The sequence below is a fragment of the Schistocerca cancellata genome, unplaced genomic scaffold (assembly GCF_023864275.1).
Source record: "Schistocerca cancellata isolate TAMUIC-IGC-003103 unplaced genomic scaffold, iqSchCanc2.1 HiC_scaffold_829, whole genome shotgun sequence".
NCBI lineage: Eukaryota > Metazoa > Arthropoda > Insecta > Orthoptera > Acrididae > Schistocerca > Schistocerca cancellata.
Window position 1 is genome coordinate 28,318 of NW_026046840.1, and position 26,663 is coordinate 54,980.

General features: G+C 50.6%; 47 non-coding genes across 47 annotated transcripts; all 47 read right to left on the reverse strand.

Moving 5' to 3' along the window:
- Positions 1-105: 105 nt before the first annotated feature.
- Positions 106-179, reverse strand: Trnan-guu (transfer RNA asparagine (anticodon GUU)). Its single transcript has one exon. It is a non-coding gene; the product is annotated as a tRNA-Asn (tRNA).
- Positions 180-502: 323 nt separating this feature from the next.
- On the reverse strand, positions 503-574 carry Trnat-cgu (transfer RNA threonine (anticodon CGU)). The gene has a single exon. It is a non-coding gene; the product is annotated as a tRNA-Thr (tRNA).
- A 689-nt stretch (positions 575-1,263) lies between these two features.
- Trnan-guu (transfer RNA asparagine (anticodon GUU)) lies at positions 1,264-1,337 on the reverse strand. Its single transcript has one exon. It is a non-coding gene; the product is annotated as a tRNA-Asn (tRNA).
- A 323-nt stretch (positions 1,338-1,660) lies between these two features.
- On the reverse strand, positions 1,661-1,732 carry Trnat-cgu (transfer RNA threonine (anticodon CGU)). The gene has a single exon. It is a non-coding gene; the product is annotated as a tRNA-Thr (tRNA).
- A 689-nt stretch (positions 1,733-2,421) lies between these two features.
- Trnan-guu (transfer RNA asparagine (anticodon GUU)) lies at positions 2,422-2,495 on the reverse strand. The gene has a single exon. It is a non-coding gene; the product is annotated as a tRNA-Asn (tRNA).
- Positions 2,496-2,818: 323 nt separating this feature from the next.
- Trnat-cgu (transfer RNA threonine (anticodon CGU)) lies at positions 2,819-2,890 on the reverse strand. Its single transcript has one exon. It is a non-coding gene; the product is annotated as a tRNA-Thr (tRNA).
- Positions 2,891-3,579: 689 nt separating this feature from the next.
- Trnan-guu (transfer RNA asparagine (anticodon GUU)) lies at positions 3,580-3,653 on the reverse strand. The gene has a single exon. It is a non-coding gene; the product is annotated as a tRNA-Asn (tRNA).
- Positions 3,654-3,976: 323 nt separating this feature from the next.
- Positions 3,977-4,048, reverse strand: Trnat-cgu (transfer RNA threonine (anticodon CGU)). The gene has a single exon. It is a non-coding gene; the product is annotated as a tRNA-Thr (tRNA).
- A 689-nt stretch (positions 4,049-4,737) lies between these two features.
- On the reverse strand, positions 4,738-4,811 carry Trnan-guu (transfer RNA asparagine (anticodon GUU)). The gene has a single exon. It is a non-coding gene; the product is annotated as a tRNA-Asn (tRNA).
- Positions 4,812-5,134: 323 nt separating this feature from the next.
- Positions 5,135-5,206, reverse strand: Trnat-cgu (transfer RNA threonine (anticodon CGU)). Its single transcript has one exon. It is a non-coding gene; the product is annotated as a tRNA-Thr (tRNA).
- Positions 5,207-5,895: 689 nt separating this feature from the next.
- Trnan-guu (transfer RNA asparagine (anticodon GUU)) lies at positions 5,896-5,969 on the reverse strand. The gene has a single exon. It is a non-coding gene; the product is annotated as a tRNA-Asn (tRNA).
- A 323-nt stretch (positions 5,970-6,292) lies between these two features.
- On the reverse strand, positions 6,293-6,364 carry Trnat-cgu (transfer RNA threonine (anticodon CGU)). Its single transcript has one exon. It is a non-coding gene; the product is annotated as a tRNA-Thr (tRNA).
- A 689-nt stretch (positions 6,365-7,053) lies between these two features.
- On the reverse strand, positions 7,054-7,127 carry Trnan-guu (transfer RNA asparagine (anticodon GUU)). The gene has a single exon. It is a non-coding gene; the product is annotated as a tRNA-Asn (tRNA).
- Positions 7,128-7,450: 323 nt separating this feature from the next.
- On the reverse strand, positions 7,451-7,522 carry Trnat-cgu (transfer RNA threonine (anticodon CGU)). The gene has a single exon. It is a non-coding gene; the product is annotated as a tRNA-Thr (tRNA).
- Positions 7,523-8,211: 689 nt separating this feature from the next.
- Positions 8,212-8,285, reverse strand: Trnan-guu (transfer RNA asparagine (anticodon GUU)). Its single transcript has one exon. It is a non-coding gene; the product is annotated as a tRNA-Asn (tRNA).
- Positions 8,286-8,608: 323 nt separating this feature from the next.
- Trnat-cgu (transfer RNA threonine (anticodon CGU)) lies at positions 8,609-8,680 on the reverse strand. The gene has a single exon. It is a non-coding gene; the product is annotated as a tRNA-Thr (tRNA).
- Positions 8,681-9,369: 689 nt separating this feature from the next.
- Positions 9,370-9,443, reverse strand: Trnan-guu (transfer RNA asparagine (anticodon GUU)). Its single transcript has one exon. It is a non-coding gene; the product is annotated as a tRNA-Asn (tRNA).
- A 323-nt stretch (positions 9,444-9,766) lies between these two features.
- Trnat-cgu (transfer RNA threonine (anticodon CGU)) lies at positions 9,767-9,838 on the reverse strand. The gene has a single exon. It is a non-coding gene; the product is annotated as a tRNA-Thr (tRNA).
- Positions 9,839-10,418: 580 nt separating this feature from the next.
- On the reverse strand, positions 10,419-10,492 carry Trnan-guu (transfer RNA asparagine (anticodon GUU)). The gene has a single exon. It is a non-coding gene; the product is annotated as a tRNA-Asn (tRNA).
- A 323-nt stretch (positions 10,493-10,815) lies between these two features.
- On the reverse strand, positions 10,816-10,887 carry Trnat-cgu (transfer RNA threonine (anticodon CGU)). Its single transcript has one exon. It is a non-coding gene; the product is annotated as a tRNA-Thr (tRNA).
- A 580-nt stretch (positions 10,888-11,467) lies between these two features.
- Trnan-guu (transfer RNA asparagine (anticodon GUU)) lies at positions 11,468-11,541 on the reverse strand. Its single transcript has one exon. It is a non-coding gene; the product is annotated as a tRNA-Asn (tRNA).
- A 575-nt stretch (positions 11,542-12,116) lies between these two features.
- Positions 12,117-12,190, reverse strand: Trnan-guu (transfer RNA asparagine (anticodon GUU)). Its single transcript has one exon. It is a non-coding gene; the product is annotated as a tRNA-Asn (tRNA).
- Positions 12,191-12,513: 323 nt separating this feature from the next.
- Trnat-cgu (transfer RNA threonine (anticodon CGU)) lies at positions 12,514-12,585 on the reverse strand. Its single transcript has one exon. It is a non-coding gene; the product is annotated as a tRNA-Thr (tRNA).
- Positions 12,586-13,165: 580 nt separating this feature from the next.
- On the reverse strand, positions 13,166-13,239 carry Trnan-guu (transfer RNA asparagine (anticodon GUU)). Its single transcript has one exon. It is a non-coding gene; the product is annotated as a tRNA-Asn (tRNA).
- Positions 13,240-13,562: 323 nt separating this feature from the next.
- Positions 13,563-13,634, reverse strand: Trnat-cgu (transfer RNA threonine (anticodon CGU)). Its single transcript has one exon. It is a non-coding gene; the product is annotated as a tRNA-Thr (tRNA).
- A 689-nt stretch (positions 13,635-14,323) lies between these two features.
- On the reverse strand, positions 14,324-14,397 carry Trnan-guu (transfer RNA asparagine (anticodon GUU)). The gene has a single exon. It is a non-coding gene; the product is annotated as a tRNA-Asn (tRNA).
- A 323-nt stretch (positions 14,398-14,720) lies between these two features.
- Trnat-cgu (transfer RNA threonine (anticodon CGU)) lies at positions 14,721-14,792 on the reverse strand. The gene has a single exon. It is a non-coding gene; the product is annotated as a tRNA-Thr (tRNA).
- Positions 14,793-15,372: 580 nt separating this feature from the next.
- Positions 15,373-15,446, reverse strand: Trnan-guu (transfer RNA asparagine (anticodon GUU)). The gene has a single exon. It is a non-coding gene; the product is annotated as a tRNA-Asn (tRNA).
- Positions 15,447-15,769: 323 nt separating this feature from the next.
- Positions 15,770-15,841, reverse strand: Trnat-cgu (transfer RNA threonine (anticodon CGU)). The gene has a single exon. It is a non-coding gene; the product is annotated as a tRNA-Thr (tRNA).
- A 689-nt stretch (positions 15,842-16,530) lies between these two features.
- On the reverse strand, positions 16,531-16,604 carry Trnan-guu (transfer RNA asparagine (anticodon GUU)). The gene has a single exon. It is a non-coding gene; the product is annotated as a tRNA-Asn (tRNA).
- Positions 16,605-16,927: 323 nt separating this feature from the next.
- Positions 16,928-16,999, reverse strand: Trnat-cgu (transfer RNA threonine (anticodon CGU)). The gene has a single exon. It is a non-coding gene; the product is annotated as a tRNA-Thr (tRNA).
- A 689-nt stretch (positions 17,000-17,688) lies between these two features.
- Trnan-guu (transfer RNA asparagine (anticodon GUU)) lies at positions 17,689-17,762 on the reverse strand. The gene has a single exon. It is a non-coding gene; the product is annotated as a tRNA-Asn (tRNA).
- A 323-nt stretch (positions 17,763-18,085) lies between these two features.
- Positions 18,086-18,157, reverse strand: Trnat-cgu (transfer RNA threonine (anticodon CGU)). The gene has a single exon. It is a non-coding gene; the product is annotated as a tRNA-Thr (tRNA).
- Positions 18,158-18,846: 689 nt separating this feature from the next.
- On the reverse strand, positions 18,847-18,920 carry Trnan-guu (transfer RNA asparagine (anticodon GUU)). Its single transcript has one exon. It is a non-coding gene; the product is annotated as a tRNA-Asn (tRNA).
- Positions 18,921-19,243: 323 nt separating this feature from the next.
- Positions 19,244-19,315, reverse strand: Trnat-cgu (transfer RNA threonine (anticodon CGU)). Its single transcript has one exon. It is a non-coding gene; the product is annotated as a tRNA-Thr (tRNA).
- Positions 19,316-20,004: 689 nt separating this feature from the next.
- On the reverse strand, positions 20,005-20,078 carry Trnan-guu (transfer RNA asparagine (anticodon GUU)). The gene has a single exon. It is a non-coding gene; the product is annotated as a tRNA-Asn (tRNA).
- Positions 20,079-20,401: 323 nt separating this feature from the next.
- Trnat-cgu (transfer RNA threonine (anticodon CGU)) lies at positions 20,402-20,473 on the reverse strand. Its single transcript has one exon. It is a non-coding gene; the product is annotated as a tRNA-Thr (tRNA).
- Positions 20,474-21,162: 689 nt separating this feature from the next.
- On the reverse strand, positions 21,163-21,236 carry Trnan-guu (transfer RNA asparagine (anticodon GUU)). The gene has a single exon. It is a non-coding gene; the product is annotated as a tRNA-Asn (tRNA).
- A 323-nt stretch (positions 21,237-21,559) lies between these two features.
- On the reverse strand, positions 21,560-21,631 carry Trnat-cgu (transfer RNA threonine (anticodon CGU)). Its single transcript has one exon. It is a non-coding gene; the product is annotated as a tRNA-Thr (tRNA).
- Positions 21,632-22,320: 689 nt separating this feature from the next.
- Positions 22,321-22,394, reverse strand: Trnan-guu (transfer RNA asparagine (anticodon GUU)). Its single transcript has one exon. It is a non-coding gene; the product is annotated as a tRNA-Asn (tRNA).
- Positions 22,395-22,717: 323 nt separating this feature from the next.
- Positions 22,718-22,789, reverse strand: Trnat-cgu (transfer RNA threonine (anticodon CGU)). Its single transcript has one exon. It is a non-coding gene; the product is annotated as a tRNA-Thr (tRNA).
- Positions 22,790-23,478: 689 nt separating this feature from the next.
- Positions 23,479-23,552, reverse strand: Trnan-guu (transfer RNA asparagine (anticodon GUU)). Its single transcript has one exon. It is a non-coding gene; the product is annotated as a tRNA-Asn (tRNA).
- A 323-nt stretch (positions 23,553-23,875) lies between these two features.
- Positions 23,876-23,947, reverse strand: Trnat-cgu (transfer RNA threonine (anticodon CGU)). The gene has a single exon. It is a non-coding gene; the product is annotated as a tRNA-Thr (tRNA).
- Positions 23,948-24,636: 689 nt separating this feature from the next.
- Trnan-guu (transfer RNA asparagine (anticodon GUU)) lies at positions 24,637-24,710 on the reverse strand. Its single transcript has one exon. It is a non-coding gene; the product is annotated as a tRNA-Asn (tRNA).
- A 323-nt stretch (positions 24,711-25,033) lies between these two features.
- Trnat-cgu (transfer RNA threonine (anticodon CGU)) lies at positions 25,034-25,105 on the reverse strand. The gene has a single exon. It is a non-coding gene; the product is annotated as a tRNA-Thr (tRNA).
- A 689-nt stretch (positions 25,106-25,794) lies between these two features.
- On the reverse strand, positions 25,795-25,868 carry Trnan-guu (transfer RNA asparagine (anticodon GUU)). Its single transcript has one exon. It is a non-coding gene; the product is annotated as a tRNA-Asn (tRNA).
- Positions 25,869-26,191: 323 nt separating this feature from the next.
- On the reverse strand, positions 26,192-26,263 carry Trnat-cgu (transfer RNA threonine (anticodon CGU)). The gene has a single exon. It is a non-coding gene; the product is annotated as a tRNA-Thr (tRNA).
- Between the last annotated feature and the right edge of the window lie 400 nt (positions 26,264-26,663).

Sequence of the window (26,663 nt, forward strand, 5' to 3'; positions counted from 1 at the left end):
TAAGGCTCTGTGGCATCACTCAAACACAGCCAAGTTGTCACACTAGCTGTGTATCTCTAACAAAGTTGACGTATGTCCTCACCTCGGTGACGGTTAAAACGATTTCGCCCCCGGGTGGGCTCGAACCACCAACCTTTCGGTTAACAGCCGAACGCGCTAGCCGATTGCGCCACGGAGGCCTTGACTTGTGCTCTGCATCTCAACGCAATTCGTATGCCTTCTGCAGGAATCTCGCAGAATGGTAGCACCTGCTTACGCCTCTTCACATGGATAAAATGCATGCACACTGTAGCGAGGCTCGTACACGAATGACATCGCCAAGCATGACATCATACTACAAAATGCATACAAACCACTGTTCTGCCTATGCAATCAGAAAACCTCTGAGGCCAGCATGATACTTGTTATAGGTTGTAGAACATCCCTTTCATTCAGTGTACTGCCATGTGTTAGATGCTGCTCGAGATAGCTCCGCTCCTTGCGGGAAGGTTAAAAAAATGAATGCCTTCTGTGAGGTTCGAACTCACGACCCCTGGTTTACGAGACCAGTGCTCTACCACTGAGCTAAGAAGGCGGCAGCTTTGCGTTTGTGAGCTCTCCCCGAATTGTCACTTCATCATGCTGAATCTTGCAGCCCTCGACCAGATATCGGATTTGGCACACAGCTGCTGCTGGGGGTGTCCACATGGCCGTTTTCCACATCTCTTGACTGTTTCGCCCTTACGATCGACGACGAGCGTCGTGCCACCAAACGTTTGCGGTCTGCACAATCTTGACCTAGTGCACAGTTTGTTGGATTGCGTGGCTCGACTGCGAAATGCGCCTTTCGGCTCCTCTCTCTGGCTGCAGTATGCTGTTGTCGACAGTGGCACTAGCGTTGCCCATGGGGCTTCATGTAAGGCGACTGCACGTCGCTCGGCCAGCAGCGGCCTACTGCAGACCGACACTTAAGAGACACCAAATAGAAATCGACATCGAGAGACAGGCCCTGTCATATGGCACTCGCGACGTATACGCTGAAATTGAATGTAAAGAATACGTCTTTTGTAGTGGGCGTCGCTCTACTGCAGTGTCACACATGACGAAGAAATAGGAAAACAGTAGAACGTCTGTGTAGGGCCATGTTTTTACCTACAGTGTCACTTGGCTGAATGTGTATAAGGCTCTGTGGCATCACTCAAACACAGCCAAGTTGTCACACTAGCTGTGTATCTCTAACAAAGTTGACGTATGTCCTCACCTCGGTGACGGTTAAAACGATTTCGCCCCCGGGTGGGCTCGAACCACCAACCTTTCGGTTAACAGCCGAACGCGCTAGCCGATTGCGCCACGGAGGCCTTGACTTGTGCTCTGCATCTCAACGCAATTCGTATGCCTTCTGCAGGAATCTCGCAGAATGGTAGCACCTGCTTACGCCTCTTCACATGGATAAAATGCATGCACACTGTAGCGAGGCTCGTACACGAATGACATCGCCAAGCATGACATCATACTACAAAATGCATACAAACCACTGTTCTGCCTATGCAATCAGAAAACCTCTGAGGCCAGCATGATACTTGTTATAGGTTGTAGAACATCCCTTTCATTCAGTGTACTGCCATGTGTTAGATGCTGCTCGAGATAGCTCCGCTCCTTGCGGGAAGGTTAAAAAAATGAATGCCTTCTGTGAGGTTCGAACTCACGACCCCTGGTTTACGAGACCAGTGCTCTACCACTGAGCTAAGAAGGCGGCAGCTTTGCGTTTGTGAGCTCTCCCCGAATTGTCACTTCATCATGCTGAATCTTGCAGCCCTCGACCAGATATCGGATTTGGCACACAGCTGCTGCTGGGGGTGTCCACATGGCCGTTTTCCACATCTCTTGACTGTTTCGCCCTTACGATCGACGACGAGCGTCGTGCCACCAAACGTTTGCGGTCTGCACAATCTTGACCTAGTGCACAGTTTGTTGGATTGCGTGGCTCGACTGCGAAATGCGCCTTTCGGCTCCTCTCTCTGGCTGCAGTATGCTGTTGTCGACAGTGGCACTAGCGTTGCCCATGGGGCTTCATGTAAGGCGACTGCACGTCGCTCGGCCAGCAGCGGCCTACTGCAGACCGACACTTAAGAGACACCAAATAGAAATCGACATCGAGAGACAGGCCCTGTCATATGGCACTCGCGACGTATACGCTGAAATTGAATGTAAAGAATACGTCTTTTGTAGTGGGCGTCGCTCTACTGCAGTGTCACACATGACGAAGAAATAGGAAAACAGTAGAACGTCTGTGTAGGGCCATGTTTTTACCTACAGTGTCACTTGGCTGAATGTGTATAAGGCTCTGTGGCATCACTCAAACACAGCCAAGTTGTCACACTAGCTGTGTATCTCTAACAAAGTTGACGTATGTCCTCACCTCGGTGACGGTTAAAACGATTTCGCCCCCGGGTGGGCTCGAACCACCAACCTTTCGGTTAACAGCCGAACGCGCTAGCCGATTGCGCCACGGAGGCCTTGACTTGTGCTCTGCATCTCAACGCAATTCGTATGCCTTCTGCAGGAATCTCGCAGAATGGTAGCACCTGCTTACGCCTCTTCACATGGATAAAATGCATGCACACTGTAGCGAGGCTCGTACACGAATGGCATCGCCAAGCATGACATCATACTACAAAATGCATACAAACCACTGTTCTGCCTATGCAATCAGAAAACCTCTGAGGCCAGCATGATACTTGTTATAGGTTGTAGAACATCCCTTTCATTCAGTGTACTGCCATGTGTTAGATGCTGCTCGAGATAGCTCCGCTCCTTGCGGGAAGGTTAAAAAAATGAATGCCTTCTGTGAGGTTCGAACTCACGACCCCTGGTTTACGAGACCAGTGCTCTACCACTGAGCTAAGAAGGCGGCAGCTTTGCGTTTGTGAGCTCTCCCCGAATTGTCACTTCATCATGCTGAATCTTGCAGCCCTCGACCAGATATTGGATTTGGCACACAGCTGCTGCTGGGGGTGTCCACATGGCCGTTTTCCACATCTCTTGACTGTTTCGCCCTTACGATCGACGACGAGCGTCGTGCCACCAAACGTTTGCGGTCTGCACAATCTTGACCTAGTGCACAGTTTGTTGGATTGCGTGGCTCGACTGCGAAATGCGCCTTTCGGCTCCTCTCTCTGGCTGCAGTATGCTGTTGTCGACAGTGGCACTAGCGTTGCCCATGGGGCTTCATGTAAGGCGACTGCACGTCGCTCGGCCAGCAGCGGCCTACTGCAGACCGACACTTAAGAGACACCAAATAGAAATCGACATCGAGAGACAGGCCCTGTCATATGGCACTCGCGACGTATACGCTGAAATTGAATGTAAAGAATACGTCTTTTGTAGTGGGCGTCGCTCTACTGCAGTGTCACACATGACGAAGAAATAGGAAAACAGTAGAACGTCTGTGTAGGGCCATGTTTTTACCTACAGTGTCACTTGGCTGAATGTGTATAAGGCTCTGTGGCATCACTCAAACACAGCCAAGTTGTCACACTAGCTGTGTATCTCTAACAAAGTTGACGTATGTCCTCACCTCGGTGACGGTTAAAACGATTTCGCCCCCGGGTGGGCTCGAACCACCAACCTTTCGGTTAACAGCCGAACGCGCTAGCCGATTGCGCCACGGAGGCCTTGACTTGTGCTCTGCATCTCAACGCAATTCGTATGCCTTCTGCAGGAATCTCGCAGAATGGTAGCACCTGCTTACGCCTCTTCACATGGATAAAATGCATGCACACTGTAGCGAGGCTCGTACACGAATGGCATCGCCAAGCATGACATCATACTACAAAATGCATACAAACCACTGTTCTGCCTATGCAATCAGAAAACCTCTGAGGCCAGCATGATACTTGTTATAGGTTGTAGAACATCCCTTTCATTCAGTGTACTGCCATGTGTTAGATGCTGCTCGAGATAGCTCCGCTCCTTGCGGGAAGGTTAAAAAAATGAATGCCTTCTGTGAGGTTCGAACTCACGACCCCTGGTTTACGAGACCAGTGCTCTACCACTGAGCTAAGAAGGCGGCAGCTTTGCGTTTGTGAGCTCTCCCCGAATTGTCACTTCATCATGCTGAATCTTGCAGCCCTCGACCAGATATCGGATTTGGCACACAGCTGCTGCTGGGGGTGTCCACATGGCCGTTTTCCACATCTCTTGACTGTTTCGCCCTTACGATCGACGACGAGCGTCGTGCCACCAAACGTTTGCGGTCTGCACAATCTTGACCTAGTGCACAGTTTGTTGGATTGCGTGGCTCGACTGCGAAATGCGCCTTTCGGCTCCTCTCTCTGGCTGCAGTATGCTGTTGTCGACAGTGGCACTAGCGTTGCCCATGGGGCTTCATGTAAGGCGACTGCACGTCGCTCGGCCAGCAGCGGCCTACTGCAGACCGACACTTAAGAGACACCAAATAGAAATCGACATCGAGAGACAGGCCCTGTCATATGGCACTCGCGACGTATACGCTGAAATTGAATGTAAAGAATACGTCTTTTGTAGTGGGCGTCGCTCTACTGCAGTGTCACACATGACGAAGAAATAGGAAAACAGTAGAACGTCTGTGTAGGGCCATGTTTTTACCTACAGTGTCACTTGGCTGAATGTGTATAAGGCTCTGTGGCATCACTCAAACACAGCCAAGTTGTCACACTAGCTGTGTATCTCTAACAAAGTTGACGTATGTCCTCACCTCGGTGACGGTTAAAACGATTTCGCCCCCGGGTGGGCTCGAACCACCAACCTTTCGGTTAACAGCCGAACGCGCTAGCCGATTGCGCCACGGAGGCCTTGACTTGTGCTCTGCATCTCAACGCAATTCGTATGCCTTCTGCAGGAATCTCGCAGAATGGTAGCACCTGCTTACGCCTCTTCACATGGATAAAATGCATGCACACTGTAGCGAGGCTCGTACACGAATGACATCGCCAAGCATGACATCATACTACAAAATGCATACAAACCACTGTTCTGCCTATGCAATCAGAAAACCTCTGAGGCCAGCATGATACTTGTTATAGGTTGTAGAACATCCCTTTCATTCAGTGTACTGCCATGTGTTAGATGCTGCTCGAGATAGCTCCGCTCCTTGCGGGAAGGTTAAAAAAATGAATGCCTTCTGTGAGGTTCGAACTCACGACCCCTGGTTTACGAGACCAGTGCTCTACCACTGAGCTAAGAAGGCGGCAGCTTTGCGTTTGTGAGCTCTCCCCGAATTGTCACTTCATCATGCTGAATCTTGCAGCCCTCGACCAGATATCGGATTTGGCACACAGCTGCTGCTGGGGGTGTCCACATGGCCGTTTTCCACATCTCTTGACTGTTTCGCCCTTACGATCGACGACGAGCGTCGTGCCACCAAACGTTTGCGGTCTGCACAATCTTGACCTAGTGCACAGTTTGTTGGATTGCGTGGCTCGACTGCGAAATGCGCCTTTCGGCTCCTCTCTCTGGCTGCAGTATGCTGTTGTCGACAGTGGCACTAGCGTTGCCCATGGGGCTTCATGTAAGGCGACTGCACGTCGCTCGGCCAGCAGCGGCCTACTGCAGACCGACACTTAAGAGACACCAAATAGAAATCGACATCGAGAGACAGGCCCTGTCATATGGCACTCGCGACGTATACGCTGAAATTGAATGTAAAGAATACGTCTTTTGTAGTGGGCGTCGCTCTACTGCAGTGTCACACATGACGAAGAAATAGGAAAACAGTAGAACGTCTGTGTAGGGCCATGTTTTTACCTACAGTGTCACTTGGCTGAATGTGTATAAGGCTCTGTGGCATCACTCAAACACAGCCAAGTTGTCACACTAGCTGTGTATCTCTAACAAAGTTGACGTATGTCCTCACCTCGGTGACGGTTAAAACGATTTCGCCCCCGGGTGGGCTCGAACCACCAACCTTTCGGTTAACAGCCGAACGCGCTAGCCGATTGCGCCACGGAGGCCTTGACTTGTGCTCTGCATCTCAACGCAATTCGTATGCCTTCTGCAGGAATCTCGCAGAATGGTAGCACCTGCTTACGCCTCTTCACATGGATAAAATGCATGCACACTGTAGCGAGGCTCGTACACGAATGACATCGCCAAGCATGACATCATACTACAAAATGCATACAAACCACTGTTCTGCCTATGCAATCAGAAAACCTCTGAGGCCAGCATGATACTTGTTATAGGTTGTAGAACATCCCTTTCATTCAGTGTACTGCCATGTGTTAGATGCTGCTCGAGATAGCTCCGCTCCTTGCGGGAAGGTTAAAAAAATGAATGCCTTCTGTGAGGTTCGAACTCACGACCCCTGGTTTACGAGACCAGTGCTCTACCACTGAGCTAAGAAGGCGGCAGCTTTGCGTTTGTGAGCTCTCCCCGAATTGTCACTTCATCATGCTGAATCTTGCAGCCCTCGACCAGATATCGGATTTGGCACACAGCTGCTGCTGGGGGTGTCCACATGGCCGTTTTCCACATCTCTTGACTGTTTCGCCCTTACGATCGACGACGAGCGTCGTGCCACCAAACGTTTGCGGTCTGCACAATCTTGACCTAGTGCACAGTTTGTTGGATTGCGTGGCTCGACTGCGAAATGCGCCTTTCGGCTCCTCTCTCTGGCTGCAGTATGCTGTTGTCGACAGTGGCACTAGCGTTGCCCATGGGGCTTCATGTAAGGCGACTGCACGTCGCTCGGCCAGCAGCGGCCTACTGCAGACCGACACTTAAGAGACACCAAATAGAAATCGACATCGAGAGACAGGCCCTGTCATATGGCACTCGCGACGTATACGCTGAAATTGAATGTAAAGAATACGTCTTTTGTAGTGGGCGTCGCTCTACTGCAGTGTCACACATGACGAAGAAATAGGAAAACAGTAGAACGTCTGTGTAGGGCCATGTTTTTACCTACAGTGTCACTTGGCTGAATGTGTATAAGGCTCTGTGGCATCACTCAAACACAGCCAAGTTGTCACACTAGCTGTGTATCTCTAACAAAGTTGACGTATGTCCTCACCTCGGTGACGGTTAAAACGATTTCGCCCCCGGGTGGGCTCGAACCACCAACCTTTCGGTTAACAGCCGAACGCGCTAGCCGATTGCGCCACGGAGGCCTTGACTTGTGCTCTGCATCTCAACGCAATTCGTATGCCTTCTGCAGGAATCTCGCAGAATGGTAGCACCTGCTTACGCCTCTTCACATGGATAAAATGCATGCACACTGTAGCGAGGCTCGTACACGAATGACATCGCCAAGCATGACATCATACTACAAAATGCATACAAACCACTGTTCTGCCTATGCAATCAGAAAACCTCTGAGGCCAGCATGATACTTGTTATAGGTTGTAGAACATCCCTTTCATTCAGTGTACTGCCATGTGTTAGATGCTGCTCGAGATAGCTCCGCTCCTTGCGGGAAGGTTAAAAAAATGAATGCCTTCTGTGAGGTTCGAACTCACGACCCCTGGTTTACGAGACCAGTGCTCTACCACTGAGCTAAGAAGGCGGCAGCTTTGCGTTTGTGAGCTCTCCCCGAATTGTCACTTCATCATGCTGAATCTTGCAGCCCTCGACCAGATATCGGATTTGGCACACAGCTGCTGCTGGGGGTGTCCACATGGCCGTTTTCCACATCTCTTGACTGTTTCGCCCTTACGATCGACGACGAGCGTCGTGCCACCAAACGTTTGCGGTCTGCACAATCTTGACCTAGTGCACAGTTTGTTGGATTGCGTGGCTCGACTGCGAAATGCGCCTTTCGGCTCCTCTCTCTGGCTGCAGTATGCTGTTGTCGACAGTGGCACTAGCGTTGCCCATGGGGCTTCATGTAAGGCGACTGCACGTCGCTCGGCCAGCAGCGGCCTACTGCAGACCGACACTTAAGAGACACCAAATAGAAATCGACATCGAGAGACAGGCCCTGTCATATGGCACTCGCGACGTATACGCTGAAATTGAATGTAAAGAATACGTCTTTTGTAGTGGGCGTCGCTCTACTGCAGTGTCACACATGACGAAGAAATAGGAAAACAGTAGAACGTCTGTGTAGGGCCATGTTTTTACCTACAGTGTCACTTGGCTGAATGTGTATAAGGCTCTGTGGCATCACTCAAACACAGCCAAGTTGTCACACTAGCTGTGTATCTCTAACAAAGTTGACGTATGTCCTCACCTCGGTGACGGTTAAAACGATTTCGCCCCCGGGTGGGCTCGAACCACCAACCTTTCGGTTAACAGCCGAACGCGCTAGCCGATTGCGCCACGGAGGCCTTGACTTGTGCTCTGCATCTCAACGCAATTCGTATGCCTTCTGCAGGAATCTCGCAGAATGGTAGCACCTGCTTACGCCTCTTCACATGGATAAAATGCATGCACACTGTAGCGAGGCTCGTACACGAATGACATCGCCAAGCATGACATCATACTACAAAATGCATACAAACCACTGTTCTGCCTATGCAATCAGAAAACCTCTGAGGCCAGCATGATACTTGTTATAGGTTGTAGAACATCCCTTTCATTCAGTGTACTGCCATGTGTTAGATGCTGCTCGAGATAGCTCCGCTCCTTGCGGGAAGGTTAAAAAAATGAATGCCTTCTGTGAGGTTCGAACTCACGACCCCTGGTTTACGAGACCAGTGCTCTACCACTGAGCTAAGAAGGCGGCAGCTTTGCGTTTGTGAGCTCTCCCCGAATTGTCACTTCATCATGCTGAATCTTGCAGCCCTCGACCAGATATCGGATTTGGCACACAGCTGCTGCTGGGGGTGTCCACATGGCCGTTTTCCACATCTCTTGACTGTTTCGCCCTTACGATCGACGACGAGCGTCGTGCCACCAAACGTTTGCGGTCTGCACAATCTTGACCTAGTGCACAGTTTGTTGGATTGCGTGGCTCGACTGCGAAATGCGCCTTTCGGCTCCTCTCTCTGGCTGCAGTATGCTGTTGTCGACAGTGGCACTAGCGTTGCCCATGGGGCTTCATGTAAGGCGACTGCACGTCGCTCGGCCAGCAGCGGCCTACTGCAGACCGACACTTAAGAGACACCAAATAGAAATCGACATCGAGAGACAGGCCCTGTCATATGGCACTCGCGACGTATACGCTGAAATTGAATGTAAAGAATACGTCTTTTGTAGTGGGCGTCGCTCTACTGCAGTGTCACACATGACGAAGAAATAGGAAAACAGTAGAACGTCTGTGTAGGGCCATGTTTTTACCTACAGTGTCACTTGGCTGAATGTGTATAAGGCTCTGTGGCATCACTCAAACACAGCCAAGTTGTCACACTAGCTGTGTATCTCTAACAAAGTTGACGTATGTCCTCACCTCGGTGACGGTTAAAACGATTTCGCCCCCGGGTGGGCTCGAACCACCAACCTTTCGGTTAACAGCCGAACGCGCTAGCCGATTGCGCCACGGAGGCCTTGACTTGTGCTCTGCATCTCAACGCAATTCGTATGCCTTCTGCAGGAATCTCGCAGAATGGTAGCACCTGCTTACGCCTCTTCACATGGATAAAATGCATGCACACTGTAGCGAGGCTCGTACACGAATGACATCGCCAAGCATGACATCATACTACAAAATGCATACAAACCACTGTTCTGCCAATGCAATCAGAAAACCTCTGAGGCCAGCATGATACTTGTTATAGGTTGTAGAACATCCCTTTCATTCAGTGTACTGCCATGTGTTAGATGCTGCTCGAGATAGCTCCGCTCCTTGCGGGAAGGTTAAAAAAATGAATGCCTTCTGTGAGGTTCGAACTCACGACCCCTGGTTTACGAGACCAGTGCTCTACCACTGAGCTAAGAAGGCGGCAGCTTTGCGTTTGTGAGCTCTCCCCGAATTGTCACTTCATCATGCTGAATCTTGCAGCCCTCGACCAGATATCGGATTTGGCACACAGCTGCTGCTGGGGGTGTCCACATGGCCGTTTTCCACATCTCTTGACTGTTTCGCCCTTACGATCGACGACGAGCGTCGTGCTGTTGTCGACAGTGGCACTAGCGTTGCCCATGGGGCTTCATGTAAGGCGACTGCACGTCGCTCGGCCAGCAGCGGCCTACTGCAGACCGACACTTAAGAGACACCAAATAGAAATCGACATCGAGAGACAGGCCCTGTCATATGGCACTCGCGACGTATACGCTGAAATTGAATGTAAAGAATACGTCTTTTGTAGTGGGCGTCGCTCTACTGCAGTGTCACACATGACGAAGAAATAGGAAAACAGTAGAACGTCTGTGTAGGGCCATGTTTTTACCTACAGTGTCACTTGGCTGAATGTGTATAAGGCTCTGTGGCATCACTCAAACACAGCCAAGTTGTCACACTAGCTGTGTATCTCTAACAAAGTTGACGTATGTCCTCACCTCGGTGACGGTTAAAACGATTTCGCCCCCGGGTGGGCTCGAACCACCAACCTTTCGGTTAACAGCCGAACGCGCTAGCCGATTGCGCCACGGAGGCCTTGACTTGTGCTCTGCATCTCAACGCAATTCGTATGCCTTCTGCAGGAATCTCGCAGAATGGTAGCACCTGCTTACGCCTCTTCACATGGATAAAATGCATGCACACTGTAGCGAGGCTCGTACACGAATGACATCGCCAAGCATGACATCATACTACAAAATGCATACAAACCACTGTTCTGCCAATGCAATCAGAAAACCTCTGAGGCCAGCATGATACTTGTTATAGGTTGTAGAACATCCCTTTCATTCAGTGTACTGCCATGTGTTAGATGCTGCTCGAGATAGCTCCGCTCCTTGCGGGAAGGTTAAAAAAATGAATGCCTTCTGTGAGGTTCGAACTCACGACCCCTGGTTTACGAGACCAGTGCTCTACCACTGAGCTAAGAAGGCGGCAGCTTTGCGTTTGTGAGCTCTCCCCGAATTGTCACTTCATCATGCTGAATCTTGCAGCCCTCGACCAGATATCGGATTTGGCACACAGCTGCTGCTGGGGGTGTCCACATGGCCGTTTTCCACATCTCTTGACTGTTTCGCCCTTACGATCGACGACGAGCGTCGTGCTGTTGTCGACAGTGGCACTAGCGTTGCCCATGGGGCTTCATGTAAGGCGACTGCACGTCGCTCGGCCAGCAGCGGCCTACTGCAGACCGACACTTAAGAGACACCAAATAGAAATCGACATCGAGAGACAGGCCCTGTCATATGGCACTCGCGACGTATACGCTGAAATTGAATGTAAAGAATACGTCTTTTGTAGTGGGCGTCGCTCTACTGCAGTGTCACACATGACGAAGAAATAGGAAAACAGTAGAACGTCTGTGTAGGGCCATGTTTTTACCTACAGTGTCACTTGGCTGAATGTGTATAAGGCTCTGTGGCATCACTCAAACACAGCCAAGTTGTCACACTAGCTGTGTATCTCTAACAAAGTTGACGTATGTCCTCACCTCGGTGACGGTTAAAACGATTTCGCCCCCGGGTGGGCTCGAACCACCAACCTTTCGGTTAACAGCCGAACGCGCTAGCCGATTGCGCCACGGAGGCCTTGACTTGTGCTCTGCATCTCAACGCAATTCGTATGCCTTCTGCAGGAATCTCGCAGAATGGTAGCACCTGCTTACGCCTCTTCACATGGATAAAATGCATGCACACTGTAGCGAGGCTCGTACACGAATGACATCGCCAAGCATGACATCATACTACAAAATGCATACAAACCACTGTTCTGCCTATGCAATCAGAAAACCTCTGAGGCCAGCATGATACGTCGCTCGGCCAGCAGCGGCCTACTGCAGACCGACACTTAAGAGACACCAAATAGAAATCGACATCGAGAGACAGGCCCTGTCATATGGCACTCGCGACGTATACGCTGAAATTGAATGTAAAGAATACGTCTTTTGTAGTGGGCGTCGCTCTACTGCAGTGTCACACATGACGAAGAAATAGGAAAACAGTAGAACGTCTGTGTAGGGCCATGTTTTTACCTACAGTGTCACTTGGCTGAATGTGTATAAGGCTCTGTGGCATCACTCAAACACAGCCAAGTTGTCACACTAGCTGTGTATCTCTAACAAAGTTGACGTATGTCCTCACCTCGGTGACGGTTAAAACGATTTCGCCCCCGGGTGGGCTCGAACCACCAACCTTTCGGTTAACAGCCGAACGCGCTAGCCGATTGCGCCACGGAGGCCTTGACTTGTGCTCTGCATCTCAACGCAATTCGTATGCCTTCTGCAGGAATCTCGCAGAATGGTAGCACCTGCTTACGCCTCTTCACATGGATAAAATGCATGCACACTGTAGCGAGGCTCGTACACGAATGACATCGCCAAGCATGACATCATACTACAAAATGCATACAAACCACTGTTCTGCCAATGCAATCAGAAAACCTCTGAGGCCAGCATGATACTTGTTATAGGTTGTAGAACATCCCTTTCATTCAGTGTACTGCCATGTGTTAGATGCTGCTCGAGATAGCTCCGCTCCTTGCGGGAAGGTTAAAAAAATGAATGCCTTCTGTGAGGTTCGAACTCACGACCCCTGGTTTACGAGACCAGTGCTCTACCACTGAGCTAAGAAGGCGGCAGCTTTGCGTTTGTGAGCTCTCCCCGAATTGTCACTTCATCATGCTGAATCTTGCAGCCCTCGACCAGATATCGGATTTGGCACACAGCTGCTGCTGGGGGTGTCCACATGGCCGTTTTCCACATCTCTTGACTGTTTCGCCCTTACGATCGACGACGAGCGTCGTGCTGTTGTCGACAGTGGCACTAGCGTTGCCCATGGGGCTTCATGTAAGGCGACTGCACGTCGCTCGGCCAGCAGCGGCCTACTGCAGACCGACACTTAAGAGACACCAAATAGAAATCGACATCGAGAGACAGGCCCTGTCATATGGCACTCGCGACGTATACGCTGAAATTGAATGTAAAGAATACGTCTTTTGTAGTGGGCGTCGCTCTACTGCAGTGTCACACATGACGAAGAAATAGGAAAACAGTAGAACGTCTGTGTAGGGCCATGTTTTTACCTACAGTGTCACTTGGCTGAATGTGTATAAGGCTCTGTGGCATCACTCAAACACAGCCAAGTTGTCACACTAGCTGTGTATCTCTAACAAAGTTGACGTATGTCCTCACCTCGGTGACGGTTAAAACGATTTCGCCCCCGGGTGGGCTCGAACCACCAACCTTTCGGTTAACAGCCGAACGCGCTAGCCGATTGCGCCACGGAGGCCTTGACTTGTGCTCTGCATCTCAACGCAATTCGTATGCCTTCTGCAGGAATCTCGCAGAATGGTAGCACCTGCTTACGCCTCTTCACATGGATAAAATGCATGCACACTGTAGCGAGGCTCGTACACGAATGACATCGCCAAGCATGACATCATACTACAAAATGCATACAAACCACTGTTCTGCCTATGCAATCAGAAAACCTCTGAGGCCAGCATGATACTTGTTATAGGTTGTAGAACATCCCTTTCATTCAGTGTACTGCCATGTGTTAGATGCTGCTCGAGATAGCTCCGCTCCTTGCGGGAAGGTTAAAAAAATGAATGCCTTCTGTGAGGTTCGAACTCACGACCCCTGGTTTACGAGACCAGTGCTCTACCACTGAGCTAAGAAGGCGGCAGCTTTGCGTTTGTGAGCTCTCCCCGAATTGTCACTTCATCATGCTGAATCTTGCAGCCCTCGACCAGATATCGGATTTGGCACACAGCTGCTGCTGGGGGTGTCCACATGGCCGTTTTCCACATCTCTTGACTGTTTCGCCCTTACGATCGACGACGAGCGTCGTGCCACCAAACGTTTGCGGTCTGCACAATCTTGACCTAGTGCACAGTTTGTTGGATTGCGTGGCTCGACTGCGAAATGCGCCTTTCGGCTCCTCTCTCTGGCTGCAGTATGCTGTTGTCGACAGTGGCACTAGCGTTGCCCATGGGGCTTCATGTAAGGCGACTGCACGTCGCTCGGCCAGCAGCGGCCTACTGCAGACCGACACTTAAGAGACACCAAATAGAAATCGACATCGAGAGACAGGCCCTGTCATATGGCACTCGCGACGTATACGCTGAAATTGAATGTAAAGAATACGTCTTTTGTAGTGGGCGTCGCTCTACTGCAGTGTCACACATGACGAAGAAATAGGAAAACAGTAGAACGTCTGTGTAGGGCCATGTTTTTACCTACAGTGTCACTTGGCTGAATGTGTATAAGGCTCTGTGGCATCACTCAAACACAGCCAAGTTGTCACACTAGCTGTGTATCTCTAACAAAGTTGACGTATGTCCTCACCTCGGTGACGGTTAAAACGATTTCGCCCCCGGGTGGGCTCGAACCACCAACCTTTCGGTTAACAGCCGAACGCGCTAGCCGATTGCGCCACGGAGGCCTTGACTTGTGCTCTGCATCTCAACGCAATTCGTATGCCTTCTGCAGGAATCTCGCAGAATGGTAGCACCTGCTTACGCCTCTTCACATGGATAAAATGCATGCACACTGTAGCGAGGCTCGTACACGAATGACATCGCCAAGCATGACATCATACTACAAAATGCATACAAACCACTGTTCTGCCAATGCAATCAGAAAACCTCTGAGGCCAGCATGATACTTGTTATAGGTTGTAGAACATCCCTTTCATTCAGTGTACTGCCATGTGTTAGATGCTGCTCGAGATAGCTCCGCTCCTTGCGGGAAGGTTAAAAAAATGAATGCCTTCTGTGAGGTTCGAACTCACGACCCCTGGTTTACGAGACCAGTGCTCTACCACTGAGCTAAGAAGGCGGCAGCTTTGCGTTTGTGAGCTCTCCCCGAATTGTCACTTCATCATGCTGAATCTTGCAGCCCTCGACCAGATATCGGATTTGGCACACAGCTGCTGCTGGGGGTGTCCACATGGCCGTTTTCCACATCTCTTGACTGTTTCGCCCTTACGATCGACGACGAGCGTCGTGCTGTTGTCGACAGTGGCACTAGCGTTGCCCATGGGGCTTCATGTAAGGCGTCTGCACGTCGCTCGGCCAGCAGCGGCCTACTGCAGACCGACACTTAAGAGACACCAAATAGAAATCGACATCGAGAGACAGGCCCTGTCATATGGCACTCGCGACGTATACGCTGAAATTGAATGTAAAGAATACGTCTTTTGTAGTGGGCGTCGCTCTACTGCAGTGTCACACATGACGAAGAAATAGGAAAACAGTAGAACGTCTGTGTAGGGCCATGTTTTTACCTACAGTGTCACTTGGCTGAATGTGTATAAGGCTCTGTGGCATCACTCAAACACAGCCAAGTTGTCACACTAGCTGTGTATCTCTAACAAAGTTGACGTATGTCCTCACCTCGGTGACGGTTAAAACGATTTCGCCCCCGGGTGGGCTCGAACCACCAACCTTTCGGTTAACAGCCGAACGCGCTAGCCGATTGCGCCACGGAGGCCTTGACTTGTGCTCTGCATCTCAACGCAATTCGTATGCCTTCTGCAGGAATCTCGCAGAATGGTAGCACCTGCTTACGCCTCTTCACATGGATAAAATGCATGCACACTGTAGCGAGGCTCGTACACGAATGACATCGCCAAGCATGACATCATACTACAAAATGCATACAAACCACTGTTCTGCCTATGCAATCAGAAAACCTCTGAGGCCAGCATGATACTTGTTATAGGTTGTAGAACATCCCTTTCATTCAGTGTACTGCCATGTGTTAGATGCTGCTCGAGATAGCTCCGCTCCTTGCGGGAAGGTTAAAAAAATGAATGCCTTCTGTGAGGTTCGAACTCACGACCCCTGGTTTACGAGACCAGTGCTCTACCACTGAGCTAAGAAGGCGGCAGCTTTGCGTTTGTGAGCTCTCCCCGAATTGTCACTTCATCATGCTGAATCTTGCAGCCCTCGACCAGATATCGGATTTGGCACACAGCTGCTGCTGGGGGTGTCCACATGGCCGTTTTCCACATCTCTTGACTGTTTCGCCCTTACGATCGACGACGAGCGTCGTGCCACCAAACGTTTGCGGTCTGCACAATCTTGACCTAGTGCACAGTTTGTTGGATTGCGTGGCTCGACTGCGAAATGCGCCTTTCGGCTCCTCTCTCTGGCTGCAGTATGCTGTTGTCGACAGTGGCACTAGCGTTGCCCATGGGGCTTCATGTAAGGCGACTGCACGTCGCTCGGCCAGCAGCGGCCTACTGCAGACCGACACTTAAGAGACACCAAATAGAAATCGACATCGAGAGACAGGCCCTGTCATATGGCACTCGCGACGTATACGCTGAAATTGAATGTAAAGAATACGTCTTTTGTAGTGGGCGTCGCTCTACTGCAGTGTCACACATGACGAAGAAATAGGAAAACAGTAGAACGTCTGTGTAGGGCCATGTTTTTACCTACAGTGTCACTTGGCTGAATGTGTATAAGGCTCTGTGGCATCACTCAAACACAGCCAAGTTGTCACACTAGCTGTGTATCTCTAACAAAGTTGACGTATGTCCTCACCTCGGTGACGGTTAAAACGATTTCGCCCCCGGGTGGGCTCGAACCACCAACCTTTCGGTTAACAGCCGAACGCGCTAGCCGATTGCGCCACGGAGGCCTTGACTTGTGCTCTGCATCTCAACGCAATTCGTATGCCTTCTGCAGGAATCTCGCAGAATGGTAGCACCTGCTTACGCCTCTTCACATGGATAAAATGCATGCACACTGTAGCGAGGCTCGTACACGAATGACATCGCCAAGCATGACATCATACTACAAAATGCATACAAACCACTGTTCTGCCAATGCAATCAGAAAACCTCTGAGGCCAGCATGATACTTGTTATAGGTTGTAGAACATCCCTTTCATTCAGTGTACTGCCATGTGTTAGATGCTGCTCGAGATAGCTCCGCTCCTTGCGGGAAGGTTAAAAAAATGAATGCCTTCTGTGAGGTTCGAACTCACGACCCCTGGTTTACGAGACCAGTGCTCTACCACTGAGCTAAGAAGGCGGCAGCTTTGCGTTTGTGAGCTCTCCCCGAATTGTCACTTCATCATGCTGAATCTTGCAGCCCTCGACCAGATATCGGATTTGGCACACAGCTGCTGCTGGGGGTGTCCACATGGCCGTTTTCCACATCTCTTGACTGTTTCGCCCTTACGATCGACGACGAGCGTCGTGCCACCAAACGTTTGCGGTCTGCACAATCTTGACCTAGTGCACAGTTTGTTGGATTGCGTGGCTCGACTGCGAAATGCGCCTTTCGGCTCCTCTCTCTGGCTGCAGTATGCTGTTGTCGACAGTGGCACTAGCGTTGCCCATGGGGCTTCATGTAAGGCGACTGCACGTCGCTCGGCCAGCAGCGGCCTACTGCAGACCGACACTTAAGAGACACCAAATAGAAATCGACATCGAGAGACAGGCCCTGTCATATGGCACTCGCGACGTATACGCTGAAATTGAATGTAAAGAATACGTCTTTTGTAGTGGGCGTCGCTCTACTGCAGTGTCACACATGACGAAGAAATAGGAAAACAGTAGAACGTCTGTGTAGGGCCATGTTTTTACCTACAGTGTCACTTGGCTGAATGTGTATAAGGCTCTGTGGCATCACTCAAACACAGCCAAGTTGTCACACTAGCTGTGTATCTCTAACAAAGTTGACGTATGTCCTCACCTCGGTGACGGTTAAAACGATTTCGCCCCCGGGTGGGCTCGAACCACCAACCTTTCGGTTAACAGCCGAACGCGCTAGCCGATTGCGCCACGGAGGCCTTGACTTGTGCTCTGCATCTCAACGCAATTCGTATGCCTTCTGCAGGAATCTCGCAGAATGGTAGCACCTGCTTACGCCTCTTCACATGGATAAAATGCATGCACACTGTAGCGAGGCTCGTACACGAATGACATCGCCAAGCATGACATCATACTACAAAATGCATACAAACCACTGTTCTGCCTATGCAATCAGAAAACCTCTGAGGCCAGCATGATACTTGTTATAGGTTGTAGAACATCCCTTTCATTCAGTGTACTGCCATGTGTTAGATGCTGCTCGAGATAGCTCCGCTCCTTGCGGGAAGGTTAAAAAAATGAATGCCTTCTGTGAGGTTCGAACTCACGACCCCTGGTTTACGAGACCAGTGCTCTACCACTGAGCTAAGAAGGCGGCAGCTTTGCGTTTGTGAGCTCTCCCCGAATTGTCACTTCATCATGCTGAATCTTGCAGCCCTCGACCAGATATCGGATTTGGCACACAGCTGCTGCTGGGGGTGTCCACATGGCCGTTTTCCACATCTCTTGACTGTTTCGCCCTTACGATCGACGACGAGCGTCGTGCCACCAAACGTTTGCGGTCTGCACAATCTTGACCTAGTGCACAGTTTGTTGGATTGCGTGGCTCGACTGCGAAATGCGCCTTTCGGCTCCTCTCTCTGGCTGCAGTATGCTGTTGTCGACAGTGGCACTAGCGTTGCCCATGGGGCTTCATGTAAGGCGACTGCACGTCGCTCGGCCAGCAGCGGCCTACTGCAGACCGACACTTAAGAGACACCAAATAGAAATCGACATCGAGAGACAGGCCCTGTCATATGGCACTCGCGACGTATACGCTGAAATTGAATGTAAAGAATACGTCTTTTGTAGTGGGCGTCGCTCTACTGCAGTGTCACACATGACGAAGAAATAGGAAAACAGTAGAACGTCTGTGTAGGGCCATGTTTTTACCTACAGTGTCACTTGGCTGAATGTGTATAAGGCTCTGTGGCATCACTCAAACACAGCCAAGTTGTCACACTAGCTGTGTATCTCTAACAAAGTTGACGTATGTCCTCACCTCGGTGACGGTTAAAACGATTTCGCCCCCGGGTGGGCTCGAACCACCAACCTTTCGGTTAACAGCCGAACGCGCTAGCCGATTGCGCCACGGAGGCCTTGACTTGTGCTCTGCATCTCAACGCAATTCGTATGCCTTCTGCAGGAATCTCGCAGAATGGTAGCACCTGCTTACGCCTCTTCACATGGATAAAATGCATGCACACTGTAGCGAGGCTCGTACACGAATGACATCGCCAAGCATGACATCATACTACAAAATGCATACAAACCACTGTTCTGCCAATGCAATCAGAAAACCTCTGAGGCCAGCATGATACTTGTTATAGGTTGTAGAACATCCCTTTCATTCAGTGTACTGCCATGTGTTAGATGCTGCTCGAGATAGCTCCGCTCCTTGCGGGAAGGTTAAAAAAATGAATGCCTTCTGTGAGGTTCGAACTCACGACCCCTGGTTTACGAGACCAGTGCTCTACCACTGAGCTAAGAAGGCGGCAGCTTTGCGTTTGTGAGCTCTCCCCGAATTGTCACTTCATCATGCTGAATCTTGCAGCCCTCGACCAGATATCGGATTTGGCACACAGCTGCTGCTGGGGGTGTCCACATGGCCGTTTTCCACATCTCTTGACTGTTTCGCCCTTACGATCGACGACGAGCGTCGTGCCACCAAACGTTTGCGGTCTGCACAATCTTGACCTAGTGCACAGTTTGTTGGATTGCGTGGCTCGACTGCGAAATGCGCCTTTCGGCTCCTCTCTCTGGCTGCAGTATGCTGTTGTCGACAGTGGCACTAGCGTTGCCCATGGGGCTTCATGTAAGGCGACTGCACGTCGCTCGGCCAGCAGCGGCCTACTGCAGACCGACACTTAAGAGACACCAAATAGAAATCGACATCGAGAGACAGGCCCTGTCATATGGCACTCGCGACGTATACGCTGAAATTGAATGTAAAGAATACGTCTTTTGTAGTGGGCGTCGCTCTACTGCAGTGTCACACATGACGAAGAAATAGGAAAACAGTAGAACGTCTGTGTAGGGCCATGTTTTTACCTACAGTGTCACTTGGCTGAATGTGTATAAGGCTCTGTGGCATCACTCAAACACAGCCAAGTTGTCACACTAGCTGTGTATCTCTAACAAAGTTGACGTATGTCCTCACCTCGGTGACGGTTAAAACGATTTCGCCCCCGGGTGGGCTCGAACCACCAACCTTACGGTTAACAGCCGAACGCGCTAGCCGATTGCGCCACGGAGGCCTTGACTTGTGCTCTGCATCTCAACGCAATTCGTATGCCTTCTGCAGGAATCTCGCAGAATGGTAGCACCTGCTTACGCCTCTTCACATGGATAAAATGCATGCACACTGTAGCGAGGCTCGTACACGAATGACATCGCCAAGCATGACATCATACTACAAAATGCATACAAACCACTGTTCTGCCTATGCAATCAGAAAACCTCTGAGGCCAGCATGATACTTGTTATAGGTTGTAGAACATCCCTTTCATTCAGTGTACTGCCATGTGTTAGATGCTGCTCGAGATAGCTCCGCTCCTTGCGGGAAGGTTAAAAAAATGAATGCCTTCTGTGAGGTTCGAACTCACGACCCCTGGTTTACGAGACCAGTGCTCTACCACTGAGCTAAGAAGGCGGCAGCTTTGCGTTTGTGAGCTCTCCCCGAATTGTCACTTCATCATGCTGAATCTTGCAGCCCTCGACCAGATATTGGATTTGGCACACAGCTGCTGCTGGGGGTGTCCACATGGCCGTTTTCCACATCTCTTGACTGTTTCGCCCTTACGATCGACGACGAGCGTCGTGCCACCAAACGTTTGCGGTCTGCACAATCTTGACCTAGTGCACAGTTTGTTGGATTGCGTGGCTCGACTGCGAAATGCGCCTTTCGGCTCCTCTCTCTGGCTGCAGTATGCTGTTGTCGACAGTGGCACTAGCGTTGCCCATGGGGCTTCATGTAAGGCGACTGCACGTCGCTCGGCCAGCAGCGGCCTACTGCAGACCGACACTTAAGAGACACCAAATAGAAATCGACATCGAGAGACAGGCCCTGTCATATGGCACTCGCGACGTATACGCTGAAATTGAATGTAAAGAATACGTCTTTTGTAGTGGGCGTCGCTCTACTGCAGTGTCACACATGACGAAGAAATAGGAAAACAGTAGAACGTCTGTGTAGGGCCATGTTTTTACCTACAGTGTCACTTGGCTGAATGTGTATAAGGCTCTGTGGCATCACTCAAACACAGCCAAGTTGTCACACTAGCTGTGTATCTCTAACAAAGTTGACGTATGTCCTCACCTCGGTGACGGTTAAAACGATTTCGCCCCCGGGTGGGCTCGAACCACCAACCTTTCGGTTAACAGCCGAACGCGCTAGCCGATTGCGCCACGGAGGCCTTGACTTGTGCTCTGCATCTCAACGCAATTCGTATGCCTTCTGCAGGAATCTCGCAGAATGGTAGCACCTGCTTACGCCTCTTCACATGGATAAAATGCATGCACACTGTAGCGAGGCTCGTACACGAATGACATCGCCAAGCATGACATCATACTACAAAATGCATACAAACCACTGTTCTGCCTATGCAATCAGAAAACCTCTGAGGCCAGCATGATACTTGTTATAGGTTGTAGAACATCCCTTTCATTCAGTGTACTGCCATGTGTTAGATGCTGCTCGAGATAGCTCCGCTCCTTGCGGGAAGGTTAAAAAAATGAATGCCTTCTGTGAGGTTCGAACTCACGACCCCTGGTTTACGAGACCAGTGCTCTACCACTGAGCTAAGAAGGCGGCAGCTTTGCGTTTGTGAGCTCTCCCCGAATTGTCACTTCATCATGCTGAATCTTGCAGCCCTCGACCAGATATCGGATTTGGCACACAGCTGCTGCTGGGGGTGTCCACATGGCCGTTTTCCACATCTCTTGACTGTTTCGCCCTTACGATCGACGACGAGCGTCGTGCCACCAAACGTTTGCGGTCTGCACAATCTTGACCTAGTGCACAGTTTGTTGGATTGCGTGGCTCGACTGCGAAATGCGCCTTTCGGCTCCTCTCTCTGGCTGCAGTATGCTGTTGTCGACAGTGGCACTAGCGTTGCCCATGGGGCTTCATGTAAGGCGACTGCACGTCGCTCGGCCAGCAGCGGCCTACTGCAGACCGACACTTAAGAGACACCAAATAGAAATCGACATCGAGAGACAGGCCCTGTCATATGGCACTCGCGACGTATACGCTGAAATTGAATGTAAAGAATACGTCTTTTGTAGTGGGCGTCGCTCTACTGCAGTGTCACACATGACGAAGAAATAGGAAAACAGTAGAACGTCTGTGTAGGGCCATGTTTTTACCTACAGTGTCACTTGGCTGAATGTGTATAAGGCTCTGTGGCATCACTCAAACACAGCCAAGTTGTCACACTAGCTGTGTATCTCTAACAAAGTTGACGTATGTCCTCACCTCGGTGACGGTTAAAACGATTTCGCCCCCGGGTGGGCTCGAACCACCAACCTTTCGGTTAACAGCCGAACGCGCTAGCCGATTGCGCCACGGAGGCCTTGACTTGTGCTCTGCATCTCAACGCAATTCGTATGCCTTCTGCAGGAATCTCGCAGAATGGTAGCACCTGCTTACGCCTCTTCACATGGATAAAATGCATGCACACTGTAGCGAGGCTCGTACACGAATGACATCGCCAAGCGTGACATCATACTACAAAATGCATACAAACCACTGTTCTGCCTATGCAATCAGAAAACCTCTGAGGCCAGCATGATACTTGTTATAGGTTGTAGAACATCCCTTTCATTCAGTGTACTGCCATGTGTTAGATGCTGCTCGAGATAGCTCCGCTCCTTGCGGGAAGGTTAAAAAAATGAATGCCTTCTGTGAGGTTCGAACTCACGACCCCTGGTTTACGAGACCAGTGCTCTACCACTGAGCTAAGAAGGCGGCAGCTTTGCGTTTGTGAGCTCTCCCCGAATTGTCACTTCATCATGCTGAATCTTGCAGCCCTCGACCAGATATCGGATTTGGCACACAGCTGCTGCTGGGGGTGTCCACATGGCCGTTTTCCACATCTCTTGACTGTTTCGCCCTTACGATCGACGACGAGCGTCGTGCCACCAAACGTTTGCGGTCTGCACAATCTTGACCTAGTGCACAGTTTGTTGGATTGCGTGGCTCGACTGCGAAATGCGCCTTTCGGCTCCTCTCTCTGGCTGCAGTATGCTGTTGTCGACAGTGGCACTAGCGTTGCCCATGGGGCTTCATGTAAGGCGACTGCACGTCGCTCGGCCAGCAGCGGCCTACTGCAGACCGACACTTAAGAGACACCAAATAGAAATCGACATCGAGAGACAGGCCCTGTCATATGGCACTCGCGACGTATACGCTGAAATTGAATGTAAAGAATACGTCTTTTGTAGTGGGCGTCGCTCTACTGCAGTGTCACACATGACGAAGAAATAGGAAAACAGTAGAACGTCTGTGTAGGGCCATGTTTTTACCTACAGTGTCACTTGGCTGAATGTGTATAAGGCTCTGTGGCATCACTCAAACACAGCCAAGTTGTCACACTAGCTGTGTATCTCTAACAAAGTTGACGTATGTCCTCACCTCGGTGACGGTTAAAACGATTTCGCCCCTGGGTGGGCTCGAACCACCAACCTTTCGGTTAACAGCCGAACGCGCTAGCCGATTGCGCCACGGAGGCCTTGACTTGTGCTCTGCATCTCAACGCAATTCGTATGCCTTCTGCAGGAATCTCGCAGAATGGTAGCACCTGCTTACGCCTCTTCACATGGATAAAATGCATGCACACTGTAGCGAGGCTCGTACACGAATGACATCGCCAAGCATGACATCATACTACAAAATGCATACAAACCACTGTTCTGCCTATGCAATCAGAAAACCTCTGAGGCCAGCATGATACTTGTTATAGGTTGTAGAACATCCCTTTCATTCAGTGTACTGCCATGTGTTAGATGCTGCTCGAGATAGCTCCGCTCCTTGCGGGAAGGTTAAAAAAATGAATGCCTTCTGTGAGGTTCGAACTCACGACCCCTGGTTTACGAGACCAGTGCTCTACCACTGAGCTAAGAAGGCGGCAGCTTTGCGTTTGTGAGCTCTCCCCGAATTGTCACTTCATCATGCTGAATCTTGCAGCCCTCGACCAGATATCGGATTTGGCACACAGCTGCTGCTGGGGGTGTCCACATGGCCGTTTTCCACATCTCTTGACTGTTTCGCCCTTACGATCGACGACGAGCGTCGTGCCACCAAACGTTTGCGGTCTGCACAATCTTGACCTAGTGCACAGTTTGTTGGATTGCGTGGCTCGACTGCGAAATGCGCCTTTCGGCTCCTCTCTCTGGCTGCAGTATGCTGTTGTCGACAGTGGCACTAGCGTTGCCCATGGGGCTTCATGTAAGGCGACTGCACGTCGCTCGGCCAGCAGCGGCCTACTGCAGACCGACACTTAAGAGACACCAAATAGAAATCGACATCGAGAGACAGGCCCTGTCATATGGCACTCGCGACGTATACGCTGAAATTGAATGTAAAGAATACGTCTTTTGTAGTGGGCGTCGCTCTACTGCAGTGTCACACATGACGAAGAAATAGGAAAACAGTAGAACGTCTGTGTAGGGCCATGTTTTTACCTACAGTGTCACTTGGCTGAATGTGTATAAGGCTCTGTGGCATCACTCAAACACAGCCAAGTTGTCACACTAGCTGTGTATCTCTAACAAAGTTGACGTATGTCCTCACCTCGGTGACGGTTAAAACGATTTCGCCCCCGGGTGGGCTCGAACCACCAACCTTTCGGTTAACAGCCGAACGCGCTAGCCGATTGCGCCACGGAGGCCTTGACTTGTGCTCTGCATCTCAACGCAATTCGTATGCCTTCTGCAGGAATCTCGCAGAATGGTAGCACCTGCTTACGCCTCTTCACATGGATAAAATGCATGCACACTGTAGCGAGGCTCGTACACGAATGACATCGCCAAGCATGACATCATACTACAAAATGCATACAAACCACTGTTCTGCCTATGCAATCAGAAAACCTCTGAGGCCAGCATGATACTTGTTATAGGTTGTAGAACATCCCTTTCATTCAGTGTACTGCCATGTGTTAGATGCTGCTCGAGATAGCTCCGCTCCTTGCGGGAAGGTTAAAAAAATGAATGCCTTCTGTGAGGTTCGAACTCACGACCCCTGGTTTACGAGACCAGTGCTCTACCACTGAGCTAAGAAGGCGGCAGCTTTGCGTTTGTGAGCTCTCCCCGAATTGTCACTTCATCATGCTGAATCTTGCAGCCCTCGACCAGATATCGGATTTGGCACACAGCTGCTGCTGGGGGTGTCCACATGGCCGTTTTCCACATCTCTTGACTGTTTCGCCCTTACGATCGACGACGAGCGTCGTGCCACCAAACGTTTGCGGTCTGCACAATCTTGACCTAGTGCACAGTTTGTTGGATTGCGTGGCTCGACTGCGAAATGCGCCTTTCGGCTCCTCTCTCTGGCTGCAGTATGCTGTTGTCGACAGTGGCACTAGCGTTGCCCATGGGGCTTCATGTAAGGCGACTGCACGTCGCTCGGCCAGCAGCGGCCTACTGCAGACCGACACTTAAGAGACACCAAATAGAAATCGACATCGAGAGACAGGCCCTGTCATATGGCACTCGCGACGTATACGCTGAAATTGAATGTAAAGAATACGTCTTTTGTAGTGGGCGTCGCTCTACTGCAGTGTCACACATGACGAAGAAATAGGAAAACAGTAGAACGTCTGTGTAGGGCCATGTTTTTACCTACAGTGTCACTTGGCTGAATGTGTATAAGGCTCTGTGGCATCACTCAAACACAGCCAAGTTGTCACACTAGCTGTGTATCTCTAACAAAGTTGACGTATGTCCTCACCTCGGTGACGGTTAAAACGATTTCGCCCCCGGGTGGGCTCGAACCACCAACCTTTCGGTTAACAGCCGAACGCGCTAGCCGATTGCGCCACGGAGGCCTTGACTTGTGCTCTGCATCTCAACGCAATTCGTATGCCTTCTGCAGGAATCTCGCAGAATGGTAGCACCTGCTTACGCCTCTTCACATGGATAAAATGCATGCACACTGTAGCGAGGCTCGTACACGAATGACATCGCCAAGCATGACATCATACTACAAAATGCATACAAACCACTGTTCTGCCTATGCAATCAGAAAACCTCTGAGGCCAGCATGATACTTGTTATAGGTTGTAGAACATCCCTTTCATTCAGTGTACTGCCATGTGTTAGATGCTGCTCGAGATAGCTCCGCTCCTTGCGGGAAGGTTAAAAAAATGAATGCCTTCTGTGAGGTTCGAACTCACGACCCCTGGTTTACGAGACCAGTGCTCTACCACTGAGCTAAGAAGGCGGCAGCTTTGCGTTTGTGAGCTCTCCCCGAATTGTCACTTCATCATGCTGAATCTTGCAGCCCTCGACCAGATATCGGATTTGGCACACAGCTGCTGCTGGGGGTGTCCACATGGCCGTTTTCCACATCTCTTGACTGTTTCGCCCTTACGATCGACGACGAGCGTCGTGCCACCAAACGTTTGCGGTCTGCACAATCTTGACCTAGTGCACAGTTTGTTGGATTGCGTGGCTCGACTGCGAAATGCGCCTTTCGGCTCCTCTCTCTGGCTGCAGTATGCTGTTGTCGACAGTGGCACTAGCGTTGCCCATGGGGCTTCATGTAAGGCGACTGCACGTCGCTCGGCCAGCAGCGGCCTACTGCAGACCGACACTTAAGAGACACCAAATAGAAATCGACA